The sequence below is a fragment of the Canis lupus genome, chromosome 15, assembly GCF_048164855.1.
Source record: "Canis lupus baileyi chromosome 15, mCanLup2.hap1, whole genome shotgun sequence".
NCBI classification, from domain to species: domain Eukaryota; kingdom Metazoa; phylum Chordata; class Mammalia; order Carnivora; family Canidae; genus Canis; species Canis lupus.
In genome coordinates this window covers 25,921,331-25,936,450 of record NC_132852.1, presented here as the reverse complement: position 1 = coordinate 25,936,450, position 15,120 = coordinate 25,921,331, and the positions used below count along the sequence as shown (strand labels likewise).

Here is a 15,120-nt window from a genome sequence, read left to right as displayed (position 1 = left end):
GCTCCATGCACCGGGAGCCCGATGTGGGATTCGATCCCGGGTCTCCAGGATCACGCCCTGGGCCAAAGGCAGGAGCCAAACCGCTGCGCCACCCAGGGATCCCAATTCTTTAATTTTTTAAAAGATTTTATTTACCCATTCATGAGAGACACACACAGAGAGAGAGAGAGAGAGAGAGAGAGAGAGAGAGAGAGACAGGCAGAGGGAGAAGCAGGCTCCACCAGGGAGCCCAACATGGGACTCAATCCCAGGTCTCCAGGATCATACCCTGGGCCAAGGGCAGCGCTAAACTGCTGAGCCACCCGGGCTGCCCTGTGTCTTTATACTTACAGCACATTTCTTATGGAGAGCATACATTTGCAACTTGATTTTTTTATTCAATGTGACAATCTCTGTCTTTTAATCAGAGATGTTTAGATAATTTACACTTAATGTGATTATTGATATGGTTAAGTTTAGTTTCTTATCTTGCTACTTGTTTTTATCTGTTCCATGTGTTCTTCATTCACTTTGTCTTACTTTTGGCCATCTTTTGGATTAACTTTTTTTTTTTTTTTTTTGTGCGTGTGTACTTCCATCCACCTTCCTTTGTTGGCTTCTTAGCTATAAATCTCTGTTTTGTTATTTTAATGGCTGCTAAAATATAGTGTGTACAGTGTATAAGGTAGTACAGCTCTAACTTATCACTATTGTCAACTGATTATCTACCACTTCATGCATGTAAGAACCATAGAATAGATTATTTTCATCTCCTCCTTCTGGTTGTTATGCTATTGTCATCATATATTTTACCTATATCAAAAGCCCCACAATACATTGTTACAATTTTTGTTTAAACAATCAATTATCATATAAAGGGGTTTAACTGGAAAAAAATCATATATTTACCATTTCTGGTGTTTTTTATTCATTTATGTAGATCTATATTTTCATGTGGTATTATTGTCCTTCTGCCCAAAAGACTTTCTTTAAAATTTCCTATAGTGTGGGTTTGCTGGTAAATTCTTTCAGTTTTTGTCTGTCTAAAAACATCTTTATTTCACCTTTGTTTTTGAAAGATATTCTTGTCTAATGTAAACTTCTAGTTTGACAGTTTTGTCTTTCAGTATTTTAAAGATATCTCCTTGCCTATGTTGTTTCTGATGAAAAATCTGCTCTCACCCCTATCTTTGTGTCTCTTTATGTAACATCTTATCCCTGTCTCTGGATGTTTTAAAAAATTCCATTTATCACTGGTTTCTTTAGCAATTTGCTTATGATAGGTCTTGATGTAGTTTTCTTTATGTTTGTTTTGCTTGGGGGTTGGTTGAGCTTCTTGGATCTGTGAGTTTATAATTTTAATTAAATCAGGAATATTTTTGGCCTTATTTCTTCAAATATTTGTTCCATCATCTCTCTTTCCCTCTTCTCTCTTTTAGCAACTCCAATTACACATATATTAGGCCACCTGATATTCTTCATTTTTTTCAGAATTTTTTCTCTTTGGGTTTTATTTTGCATAGTTACTATTGCCATGTAAGTTTACAAATATCTCCTTCCTCCCTCCCTACCTTCCTCCCTCCATCCCTGCCTTCCTCCCTGCCTCTCTTCTTTCCTTCCTCCTTCCCTCCTTCCTTTGTTTCTTTCTTTCTTTATAGTAGGCTCCACACTCAGTGTGGACTCAATGTGGGGCTTGAATTCATGATCCTGAGATCAAGACCTGAGCTGAGACCAAGAGTTGGATGCGTATCTCACTGAGTCACCCAGGCACCCCTCAAGTTTACAAATGTCTTCTTATGCAAACTCTAATCTACTATTAATCCCATCAGTTACTTTTCCATTTCAGATGTTACAGTTTCCATCTGTAGAAGTTTAATTTGGGTGTGCTTTACTGAAAACATTCTTTATGTCTATCCTTAATTTTCTTAATATATGAAATACAGTTATAACCACTGTTTTAATATTCTTGTCTAATAGCTAATATCCTAATATTTATATCAGTTCTGAGTCAGTTTTGATTGACTGATTATTCTTCCCATTATGGGTTACATTTTCCTTATACTTTGAAAATGCCAGCCATGTGCTTTTTTTTTTTTTTTCCCATGTGTTATTACCTTCTTTGGATGTGAGATATTTTGTTTTCCTATAGCCATTCTTGAGCTTTGCCCTGGGATGCCATTAAATTACTTGGAAATAGTTTGAGCTCGGGACGCCTGGGTGACTCAGCGGTTGTTTGCCTTTGGCTCAGGGTGTGATCCCGAGGTCCCAAATCAAGTCCCACATTGGGCTCCCTGCATGGAGCCTGTTTCTCCCTCTGCCTGTGTCTCTGTCTCTCTCTTTGTGTCTCTCATGAATAAATAAATAAAATCTTTATTAAAAAAAAAAAAGGAAATAGTTTGAGCTCTTCAGATCTATTTTCTGATTTATGAGGTGGATCTGGGTCAGTGTTTGGTCTGGGTCTAAATATTTCCTGCTCCTGAGGCACAACCTTCATGAGTATTCTGCTCATGCTCCTAAAACGTCTGATCGTTTTCCAGGCTGACTGTAGGAACAAGCTGGGTCCTTGGCCCTGTGAGAACCAGGTACTTTCACCTGATCCGATCAGATTCTTTTTCCAGCACTGGGTACTATGTTCGACTATGTGTAAGGATGAGAATTCTGCTGGACGCTCAGGGGGACCTCCTCCGAACTGCCAGTATCCTCTCTCAGTGCCACTGTCTCTGGTCTGGCGGTCTGTCTGTACGTTCTAGCTGCAGGCTCACCAGCATCTCCTCACCTTGGGAAATCCACTAGCTCTGCCTGGGTTCCCCCTTCCTACACCACAGCTTGGAGACTCTCTCAAGGTAGTAAGTTGGGGCAAGAGTAGAGCTCTCCAAATTCATTTCCTGTCTTTCAGAGATCACTGGCCTCCATTGCCTGATAGCTAGTGTTTTGAAGACTGTTGTATAATAGATATATTTTGCTTTCTTTTTTTTTTTAAATTTTTTATTTATTTATGATAGTCAGAGAGAGAGAGAGAGGCAGAGACACAGGAGGAGGGAGAAGCAGGCTCCATGCACCAGGAGCCAGACGTGGGATTCAATCCCGGGTCTCCAGGATCGCGCCCTGGGCTAAAGGCAGGCGCCAAACCGCTGCGCCACCCAGGGATCCCTATATTTTGCTTTTTGTTTGTGTGTCTGTTTCTTTCAAGCAGCAAGCAAAATCTGTCCTTTTAACTCCATCTTGAATGGAATTCCTCAACACATACTCTTTACCATGCAGATTGAATGCTGATTTGGGGCGGGGTGTGGGGGGGAATGATGAGACACTGAGAGGTTAAAGGTCACAGAACCACTCCATCCCTTAATCATGATGCTGCCTCCTGGTGGAGGAATATGTGCTTCTCATGTCTTCACAAGAGAAATTTCAGTGGTGTCTTTCCTTTCTTTCTTTTTAAAAAGATTTTATTTATTTATTCATGAGAGATGCAGAGAGAGAGGCAGAGACATAGGCAGAGGGAGAAGCAGGCTCCATGCAGGAAGCTCGACGTGGGACTGGATCCCAGACCTCTGGGATCTCACCCTGAACCAAAGGCAGACGCTCAACCGCTGAGCCACCCAGGCGTCCCTCAGTGGCATCTTTCCAACACGGCCCAATACTTGGCTCTAATTATATTTATAAATGCTAATAGGAGCTGTAATCACAATTATGCTAATCTCTGTGTTTAGAGCCAACTGTTGCAAACAATTATGGTCAATGAGTTCAGTTTGTAAATTGGATTTATTAAATCTAGCCACTTAGATATACCTCTGTTTTAGGCAGATTGCCTCTAACATTTATGACTAAAGCCATTTACTTTAAAAATATCCTAATAAGACATAAGCATTTCGGAAAAGTCTGTTTTTTATTTTTCTTTGATGGAACAGAAAATGAAAACATGCCTGCAAGTCATATGTTTGGCCTATTTGTTAGATAACAAGGGGTCTGTGAAGCTCTTCAAAAATATTTCAGATATTTTCTGAAGAAACTGCCCAGCTCCGGCTCAGAGCCTGCATAGGAACTGCAGAGGCATTGATTAGGAGAAACCTCCTATTCTGGATCACGGCAAACAGGAGAGTTGGCAGTCCAGTGAAGCAGTAGAAGACAATGTGGACAGGAAATGAAACACATGATTTCTTTACATCTGCAAGGTGCCCGGCTGGCTCAGTAGGTAGAACCTGTGACTCTTACTCTTGAGGTTATAAGTTCAAGCCCCATGTTGGGTTAGAGATTATTTAAAAATTAAAAAAATTCTTTATATTTGCTTTTCATAGATTCATTTGGGTATAGCCATAAAATGTAGATATGTTAATTGGATTTAGAAGTAGATAGGCAAGATTCTAAAGCGTAAATTATTCTCATTGGTAAACTGAGAACTATAGCTCAGATGGTCTTAAAGGGCATTTACTTTTTTCTGAGAGTTTTTGAGTCTCTGATGCAGGCCCTTTGAGGGTCTAGGACTTCCTGCTGGCTGGGCCCAGCTTGTGGTGCCGGGCAGGACTCACCACAGTGGAGGCTGGCATTTACCAGTGTTTCATCTTCTCTCCCAAGTGTCAACTTTTACCTTTTCTATGGCCTATTTCCTCAAGGCACCTTGTATTATGGGCATTGTGGGGTGCAGGTAGAGATGTGTCCGATATTGAGGGGAGAAATCAATAGAATTCTTATTTATATTTATTTTTATTTCATCCTTTTTAATGTATATTTTGTTTCATAATGTGCATAATATATTAGTTACAATATCATACATATGGAATTTAACTATATATACTTACAATAGTACATATATCTAATATACATATATTAGTCCCAAACTTTCCCTAATTGTGTAAGTCTCCTCTTTCTATATTATGTCAGTAAATCTTGAGGACATCACCATACCTATGCTCTCTAGGCTTGCTGCGAATTCGTTGCCTTGGGCTCCCCCTTGGCCACCATCTTGGGACTTGCAATTACTTCTTTCTTCCATCGGTGCATCTATTTCCTGGATCTCTTGGGTCCTTTTTCCTGGGTATATTTCTGGTGTATCTAGCTTCTCAGGGCTTGCGTGAAAAAGGTAAAAGAAAGGTAAGAATTTAAAGATCTTATATATTTGAAATGTCATTAATGTAACTTCATAGTTAATTGAAAATTTAGCAGGATATGGACAACACTTTTCTTCAGAAATTTGAAGGCATAGCTTTATTATCTTGGAGCTTCCACTTGCTGTTGAAAATTCAATATCACTCTGACTCCTGATCCTTTGTATAAAACCTATTTTATTTTTGTATTCGAAAATGAAAAGATCTTCTCCATTCATCATGCTGAATTTTAACACTTGTAGCCTTTTTTTGGTGAACGTTATTATGTAGGTGGAATCACAGAATATATACTTTTTTTGTGTCTGGCTTCTTTAATTTCAACATCATGTTTGTGAGATCCATCACAATACACAACAATAATTATTTAGTCTCATTGCCTTATGTAACTCTATTGTAAGAATAAAATGCAATTTATGTATCCCAAATGTTCATTTTGTTCATCTATTCTTGCTTTATGGATCTAATATACCTTATATCTCCAAGAATATTAATTAAATACTTTTTTCTTACCCCCATATAATCTTAATTTCTTCCAGGTTCCTCTAAAATACAGGTTAACTCCTTGTATTTTTTAAAAAGATTTTATTTATTTATTCATAAGAGACACACAGAGAGAGGCAGAGACACAGGCAGAGGGAAAAGCAGACTCCCTGCACGGAGTCTGATGTGGGACTTGATCCCAGGACCTAGGGATCATGCCCTGAGTCTAAGGCAGATGCTCAACCACTGAGCCACCCAGGCATCCCTTTGTATTTTATTTTATATCATTTCCTCAAATGGCTGGTGATCCTTGACTTTCTGCTCATGTTTATGCATGAAGTACTAAACGGCTGATTGCCAGAGCTCTGAGCTCATGGGTTATCTTCCTTGTAGGGTGATCTTGGTGCACTATTTTCTTGGAGAAGATTCCTGATGTTAGTACTCTTAGTTTTTCCTCCCTCTCTTCAGCTGGTCATATTCCACAAAGAATGAACTTTTAAGCCAAGGTCAAATCCTGATTTCTAGTATTTTGAGAGCCAACCAGGGGAAAAGGCTAGGGAAGTTCTACTCTGGTATGTGACCCTCTTTTCAGTGTGACTCCCCACCCTCAGTAGATCTGGTGTTACTTGTCCAGAGAACTTCTTCTATTTTACCCTTTAGAGAATATGCTTCCAGTCTTCTGGTGAGGACAGGAAGATCTGCCTGGTGCTTGGATCTGGGGAGGCCACCTGAGGGCCTCACTATTTTTTCAACAACCCAACTAGACCAATTTTCTGTCTTTAGTTCCATATTTACTTCCACTTTCAGAAACATCTGGTGCTACTAGCTCTTGAGTTTCTGGAAGTTTCTACAAAGTAAGACAGGGTTTCCATGACATTGCTTTCCAGCTTCCAAGTTTGTTGCTCTCTTTCTTCCTCTGTCTTTTGCACTTATGTCTTTCAAAATCCTTTTATTATTTCATGAGGCTTCAGGAAGGAGTGGCCACAGGTAGATGTGCTCATTACTTTATTTTCACTCAGAAGTCTGGTTCAATAATTTTTCAACTCAACCTTCTACACTTTGACTCTGATTTTTCTAGAATGGATAAACTTCCAATACCCAAGGAAGAAATGATAGTGGTGCCAGAGCTGACAAGCATTTAATTTTTGTGAATATGTTGACACACTTACTCTTTTAGATGAGCCTAATACATTTTGGCTCCTTTGCATATGGGCTATAATTAGCATAATGGGGTCTTTTTGTTTTTCCAAAGTACATATATCATTTGCTAAGTTATCTTCTAGATTACTTAAGAATACTGCTGTGGGAGGAGATGCAGGAAAAGAGCATTTTTGATGCTATTCCAAATCCATTCAATCATTGGACTAAACTGCAAAGATGAACAGATACCTTTCTCTTTAAGGAGTTTACTTTTATTATTCACATTGAAGGATAGCACCACAGCCCTCTTAGCGCAGTGGGCAGCGCGTCAGTCTCATAATCTGAAGGTCCTGAGTTCGATCCTCAGAGAGGGCACAGTTATTTTGGAGTGCTATAAAAGGGTATTTGAAGAAAATAAAAACTTTCAGTCAAGGTTCTTAGAGGCCCCGTGAGGCCAGGCAGATACAAACATGCTCCCCACAGAGGCATCTGTGGGTAAATGCCTAAATCTACACGATGATCATTCAACCTCATTTGAAACAAAAAGAATGCAAACCACAGCCAAAAGGAAGTTGTCTGCTCTCCCAAGAATTAAAAAAAAAAAAAAAAAAAAGTGGGAGTTTTGAATTAAAAACAAACAGCTCCAAATCTCAGGTCTGCTACTTCTTACCAGTGACCTGGGACAGTTTTTGTCCTGTTTTGTCTTAACATTAGAGGCTCATTCCTTATTTGTAAAATGGGAATAATAACACCTAACTGGCAAGGTTGGTTAAACACAATGAATGATACTGATATATCATGGTAAATGTAAGATACTTCGTCCAGATTTTGGCAAGTAGTGAATGGTCTAATAATTACTGTTCTCAGTGTAAGAAGAAGGACCACAGAGAAGCACTGGGGGATTTTTCCTTTAGAACAGTGTCACCTGCATTGCCCAGAGATGACAGGGTGTGGCATCATTGTCTAGGAATTGCAAGTCTTTTCAAAAAGAGAATGATGACATAGACACTGTAGGATCCCCGCAAAGCACCTGATTGCTGACACAGACACATTGCGACCAGAAAGTTTCACTGAACACAAATGCATGTGATCCCTCACCAGGGGGTGTGCGAAGAGTCCCTCCACCACACCCTGTTTTCAATACCAGAACAAAGAAGGTAATGTCAAGATGAAATAAATCAAACATTAAGGACTCTGAGTGGGGCAATTCTCTAAGCAGGGGGCTCTCAACCTTCCACTTCACTTCTCTCGCCAGGGCCTTATAAGGTATAATTTCTGGTAATGTTCCTTCACACTCCTAAAGTCTCTTTTTTTTTCCAAATTGTATTTATTTATTCATGAGAGACACAGAGAGGGAGGCAGAGACACAGGCAGAGGGAGAAACAGGCTCTCTGCAGCGAGGAGCCTGATGTAGGACTTGATCCCAGGACCCCGGCATCACAACCTGAGCCACCCAGGTAACCCCTAAAGCCTCTTCTTGACTCATCCTACTTTTCTTTATGTCTGCTACACTGCTCTCACCTCCACCTGAACACGTTCCAAAGGAACACTTTCCTTTATTTATTTATTTATTTATTTATTTATTTATTTATTTATTTATTTATTCATGAGAGAGAGAGAGGCAGAGACACAGGCAGAGGGAGAAGCAGGCTCCATGCAGGAAGCCCGATGTGGGACTCCATCCCAGAACTCCGGGATCACGCCCTGAGCCAAAGGCAGACACTCAACCGCTGAGCCATCCAGGGGTCCCACTTTTCGATATTTACCTAATATATTTACAAAGAATGTCACTTTGGGTCTGATAATGGAAAAATGCATGTGATGGATGGATTGATATATATCTTTTATAGAGGTAAAAATTGAGATAATAGATAAGCTACCTATCTTGTCTTTTTAAAAAATAAAAAAATGTTTTGCCACTATGGTGATGTGTATTCTCTCCCCCCCAACCCCCACCCTTTTTTTCCCTTTGTGGCCATATCATCATTCATTTCTGTCTGCAGAGTTTACCCAAGTTCAAATTTGATCACTTTCCCCTGACCTCGTCATATGTTTTCTTGTTACTGTAATTTCATTAGGTATTCTAGAGTTTGGAAGAAAATGGTGCTTTAAAAATGATTTCTGATGATTGAACTTGCAAGGTACAATTACCCTTAACTTTGAGATCAGAATACTGTATGTTCTTTTTTTTTTAATTTTTATTTATTTATGATTGTCAGAGAGAGAGAGAGAGAGAGAGAAAGGCAGAGACATAGGCAGAGGGAGAAGCAGGCTCCATTCACTGGGAGCCCGACGTGGGATTCGATCCCAGGTCTCCAGGATCGCGCCCTGGGCCAAAGGCAGGCGCCAAACCGCTGCGCCACCCAGGGATCCCAGAATACTATATGTTCCATTGGAACACACACAATGGAATATTATCCAGTTGTGATAAAGAAAGAAATACGGCAATTTGCTACAACATGGATGGACCTTGAGGGCATAATGTTAAGTCAGATAAGTTAGAAAAAGACAAATACTGTATGATATCACTTATATGTGGAATTTTAAAAAGATAAATTTGGAAAAAAATTAAAAGGTAAACTTGAGCAGAATGGTGGTTAGTTAGCAGGGTGTAGGTCTGGGGGACTCTGGGGGATGTCGTATAATGGTATAATCTTGCAATTAGTAGATAAATAATTACTGGAGATCTAATGGGTGGCAGGGAGATTACAGTCATCAATATTATATTATGAACTTCAAAGTTGCTAAGACTCTAAGACCTTAATTGTTCTCACCACAAGAGAATAATTATGTGACATATAGAGGTGTAGTTAATGCTATGGTGGTAATCACATTGCAATATACAAATGTATAAAGTCAACGTGTTGTGCACCTTAAATTTACACAATGTTATACATCATTTATGCCCTAATAATAATAATAATAATAATAATAATAATATTAGGACCGAGAGAAAAGCTGGGCAAGTGGGTGTTCATTTGCTCCAATCTGCCAACATCGGGAATGTTCAATGATCTCATTGATCTGATTGTGCTGATTTTCTTTCCAAACTAGGTGGCCAAAAATGAGTACCACTGAAGAACTGCTCCAGCTGGGAGCATTAAAGCAACTCATAATCAGCAATGTTCCATGATCATATCATAAGGAAATGGCAGGGCTGTGACCTAACCAAATAAAATTAGAGTTGTCCAGGTGGTATGAGCTGCGTCTGAGTTCCTATAGTCACATTAATGGTGGCAGCAAACCAGGGTTCCCATTTCCAAAGTCCGGGCCATTTTTGCCTGGAATGTCATCCTTTCAGGTGTGGAATACTTTGTACTTTTTGTAGATGGAGTGACATTTTAGAATTTGAAAGCTTCTGACACCTTTGAGGGTCAAGCAGACACTCCTGGCTAATGAGGTAAAGTTGTCCTTTTGCCTGAGCACACAACCAAGAGAACAATTCCTGGCAACCAAAGGCATAGTGAATGTGACTCAGCTCTCCTTGTGGTAAAAAAGAAAAAAAAGAAAAAAGAAAAAGAATTGAATCTGAGCCAATTAATAATGCAGTTCACTGGTTTGTGCCCAAGATGGATCTAAAAGTACTGGCCTGGCCCTTTCCAAAAGATGATCTGTGCCTGAAGGAAATGCTTAACCTTTCCTCGGTTTGTCTTTTAAGGCTCTGTTACCTTGGAGCCACCTCTTTATACCAGCAGCAACACCCCAAATTAGTCTCCATTCACAAATTACCTCTGATGCAGCCTCCCTGGGAAAACTTAAAAGCCTATTTAACTGAAGGAGCAGCCGCTGCCAAGAAGTTGGCTTGGGAGAATGGCAGTAATTAAATGATGATAATATTTAGGATCTTGCAGGTATAACAAAGGCTCCTTTCTTTGTCTCAGGTGGGGACACGTTAATACATTGCCTCCGTCTGGCAAGGGGGGTAGGCAAGGGAGGAAGGCAGCCATCGTGGGGGTGTGAGACTGGGGGACTGGAGAGCCTTGTGGCCAGGGATGGGGAGGCCTTCTGAGGTCTGGAGGAGAGTTTGGTGCTGGGAGGGAGAGCGGTTTAATAGTAACATTTATCAGAGCTGGGCCTTGTGGCATTTCAGCCTAAGATGTCTTGGAACAGGTACGAGATGAAACAAAGCCAAGTTCTTTGTTAAATGGCTTATTATATGTAGGAGGAAGGGCAGGGAGGGGTATGTGTGCAGGGTTCATGGGCAGAGACGAAAGAAGAATATGAAGAACTGCCTTCAGGATGGCTATTTTAACGAGTCTCACACTGTCCTCTTGGTTGGAGATGTGAGGACGGTGAAGCTCAGCTCAGAGCCTCCAGCCCTGGTCTCGCAGCAGTGGTGAGACAGAAAGCCGAGTCCCAGTGCCCAGCCTTTCCTCTCTCCAGCTGGGGGATCTCGGGTGCATTGCTAAACAATCTGCCATACAGGGGAGGAAGGGGAGCAGCCCAGCTCCCCAGCCCCTGAACCCTCTGGCACGGATGGGGGGGCCGCGCTGCCCGCCCTGTCCACCTGGAGGCACGAGTGTCCCATGCTCATTTGTCTGCTCCAACATGTACTTGTCTCACGATTCCAGTGGATCCAAAGGTCCGTATGATGGATGAACCCTGGGAATCTAATACATAAGTAAATTCATGCCACTTTCTTCAGCTAAAGCAATTTCATCTGTTCAGCCCACGAAGAGGATAAATGGAATGTTCAGCTCAGGGTCAGGGTTCTAAACATGTGTGAAGGAATGGGCCTGCGTTCCTCATTCATCCTGTCTGAACTGGACAAATTCCACCCAAGGAGGCCGAATGGCAGATCAGTCAACTTCTGTCCCCCACCCCTTTCTCTCTGTGTCTCCCTCCCTCCTTTGCTTGCTTTCGCTGGTGAAATTTAACCCTGGCCTGGACAAAGGGAACCTTGCAGGATTCAGGAACTTTGCAGGTTCCTGAACAAAGATCAGGTTGTGACTTGAGGCCTCTGGGAGGATTCTCTGTTTTGGAGTCAGGAGAGTCAAGGGCAGTGGGAAGAGAGATGAGGAGAAGAATTTTGCCAGAGCAACTTGTCTTAGTGAAGAAAAGCAAGGTTGACCTGGGCTACCTATCAGATCCAGCACTGAAACTAAAGTTTTTAGGAGGCCAAAGGAAGAAGTCAGGAATTTGCACCTCAGAAAGCCAGGGTCGGAGTGGGAAGGTATAGGGAAAAGAACAAGACATGGATTCTTTTTAATGCATCCATTACTGTTTTTTTCTGTTTATAAATATAACACATATTCATTATAGAAAACTTAGAAAATATAGAAAAGCCTAAAGAAAAAAGAAAAGGAAAAAAAAAAAAAGAGCCTAAAGAAGAAAACTAAATAGAAAACTTAGAAAATTAGAAGAGCCTAAGGAAAACTTAGAAAACAGAAGAGCCTAAAGAAAAAAAAAAAGAAAAAGAAAAAGAGAAAGTAAAAGAGAGCCTAAAGAAGAAAACTAAAACACTCATACGCTAAAACTTAAGGATAAATCCCATTAACCTTCTAGAAACGTTATTTTAATACAGTCTCATAGCCTATTTTTTCTTTTAATAATTATTTTGTGGGCAATTTCCAAAGACATTGCCAAATCTGCAAGAATGTGTTTTAAATCAGCTGATTCATATTTCGTTGTACAGAGAAAACATACATTTTAATATCATTTCCTAATGCTTGGCCTTAGGTTTTTAATTTTTCCATAAGCAAAGCTCCAGCGAGCACCTCCTTTGTGTGTGTCTGTGTGTGTACAGTGTGGGTGTATGGGATGCGCTTCCATAAGTATGTTCTGAGGAGTAGAATTACCAAATTAATTCTTGATGTTCTCTCAAATCCTGGCAGGCAGGAACTTTTCTTCAGAGAATAGTCTTAGCGTCGCCTTACACATAGGGGGCTCCAACATTCCAGCTTTGCGATGGATGGCAGCTTAAACCCGGAAGGTCCTTCTGGAGTCCAGGAGAGAGAGAGAGAGAGAGAGAGAGAGAGAGAGAGAGAGAGAGAGAAGGGGAGAAGAGTGTGCAACTGAACTAAAGTATCCTCATCTTAGGTGGGTCCCCAGAGTTTCTCTGGCCTCTGACCTACCTGGATGCTGGAGCAGATCTCCCTGGCTGTTGTGTTTATCCTCAGGTACACGACCCACTGAGGTAGATTTTCTGAAAAGACGGAGGATTTTGGGGGGCTGGTGAAGGTGGGGAGAAAGAGGAAGCTTTCTTCATTTTCTCAGACACATAAAAAGAGGATCTCATTCACCCCCTGGAGACTACACATTTGTAGTCTCCACTCCCCCTTCCCTCTCTGGGCTCCCTTGGGGACATTTGGATGATCCCTCACAAAACTTGATAGCAGCTTTTGTGGAGAAAGACATGCGAGCATCAGGCAGCAGCCAGCCCAGGGGACAGAGAAAGGCCCGCAGGGGCAGAGCTGGGCCGTGTTGACCCAGAGCGGCCGGCGGAGAGAGGCACCCTCATCCGGGTTCCCCAGCAGAGAGGCCTTGACTGTGGTGGGTCAAGGGACGCGAAGGCATCAGGCTTCACCGGACTTCAAGCTCATTCAGCGTCATTTAATTCACGTTAGGATGTTAAGTTTTTGGGCTCTTGACAGCAACTAGAGCATTTTGGCTGCTGGAAAGAAGCAACCTTCAGCAGAAATGAAAAGCTGGCGCTTGAGCGTGCGTGCCTGAGCGGTAGGTGAGTCAGCCTCCAGGAATCTGTTCGAAGGGCACTGTCAGCCTGAGCGGCCGCCCCCAAACACAGCAAAGGCCAAGAGCTGAGGCCATCTGCCAGAGTCCTCAGAAGGCCTGTGTCACATTCTCACTGTGACCCTGCAAACCTCTTGATGTCACACCCTGCCCGACCTGTGACGTGACCATCAGCCATCGAAGCCAACTGTCTTGTAAGGCCACATGGTGGCCTTTGGTTACCAGCCCTTCCCCTGCCCCCAGGTGACTCGGAGCCGCAGAACAGCTCTTGGACTCCTACTTTAACACTGGCAGGGCCACAGCCATACACTCTACGAGCAGGTGCAAGTCGTTTGTTTCTTTCCTCCCCTCCTACAGAACTGGAACTCCTGAGAACCATGACTGGTAACGGACAGGGCCATGTAAACACAGGACTGCCCTCTAGGGCAGCTGTAGGATCGCTCACGGTTATGGATTTCGTTGTACCCCCTCCAGTTTGTAAGTTAAAGTCCTGAGGTCACACTGGAACAGGGTGGGTTTCGAATCCAGTATGACTAGTGCCCTTATGAAAAGGGGCCATGCGAGAAGATAGACACACGCACACATAGAACACCACGTGAAGGTTGGACTTATGCCGCCACAAGCCAAGGAACTACCAGGATCCAGAAGAAAAGCCTGGATCAGATCCTTCCCTAGTGCCTTCAGAGGAGCCATGGTCTTCTGATAACCTGATCTCTGATTATAGCCCCCAGAACTGTGAAACAATACACTCCTGTTGTTGAAGGCACTCAGTTTGTCGTCTTTTGTTAAGGCAGCCCTACGACACTAACTGCACTCGCCATCTCCGAGGAGCTCGGAAGCCTTCTGACCTTGGAAGCACTCCTTGTCTTCCTTAAGCCTCTGCTTTCTACAGAGAGGCCAGGCAGGTCATGCCTATTTTATAGATGGAAAGACTGTATCCCAGGGAGATGAAATGATTTGTTTGAAATCGCTTTCTTGTGAAACCCTTAAAAAAAAAAAGATGAAGCTGGGCAAAGTTAACTCTGGTAACGTGCTAATTGTCTGCCATCCGCTAACCTCACATCCCATGCTCCCAACCACCTTAGTGTTTTGGCCTTTGGGATGCCCTGTTCTTGGAGATGGAGTACAGATGGGAGCCCTTGAAGAGTAAGGCTGAGCCAAGTCTCACAAGAATGTTGAAGGACCCCTTTATGTGAAATCTGCCAATAGAGAAGGGTGTGTACACTAAAGTATTTATTTTCATGCTATGCAATGCCAAAGAATGTTTTGAATTAAAAAAAAAAAAAAAGGATTTTCACTCTGATTGTGGAACTCCCTGGGTTCCCAAATTCTTGGGCAAATACCTGGATCAGAAACTCATTTTATGGGCCTAGTCACAAGGGATTCAACATAGGGAACCTAACAATAAGCTGCAAAGTATGGCAGGCTATAGTCAAGAGAGTGCAGTTGGAATCCCAGGTCCCTCTTGCTAGGGGTACAACCTCTGGCAAGATGCACTTGGGTGCCTGTGTCTCATCTATAAATGGGACGACAAATCACACCAAGTTCCAGAGGGTTCCAAAGGCATAAAGTATATGGCCGTGCTTTTTAAAGGGCAAAATGATCAAGCAACACAAGTGGTTGGGTCTGAGGCATGGAAAGAGGTTGGTTCAGATTTTGGAGGCAGCAGGTGTGGCCTGCTGAGGTCACGCAAAGAAGGGGCCGGGTGGCAGCTCCTCTGGGGAGCTATGTG

General features: G+C 42.2%; 1 long non-coding RNA gene and 1 other non-coding gene across 2 annotated transcripts; one reads left to right on the top strand and one right to left on the bottom strand.

Annotated features, from left to right (window-relative positions):
* Window positions 1-4,706: 4,706 nt before the first annotated feature.
* Window positions 4,707-13,321, bottom strand: LOC140605501 (uncharacterized). Its single transcript, XR_012008152.1, has 3 exons — window positions 12,773-13,321; window positions 12,497-12,636; window positions 4,707-5,039 (listed from the first exon to the last, which is right to left on the bottom strand). It is a non-coding gene; the product is annotated as an uncharacterized lncRNA (long non-coding RNA).
* On the top strand, window positions 7,001-7,073 carry TRNAM-CAU (transfer RNA methionine (anticodon CAU)). Its single transcript has one exon. It is a non-coding gene; the product is annotated as a tRNA-Met (tRNA).
* Window positions 13,322-15,120: the final 1,799 nt, after the last annotated feature.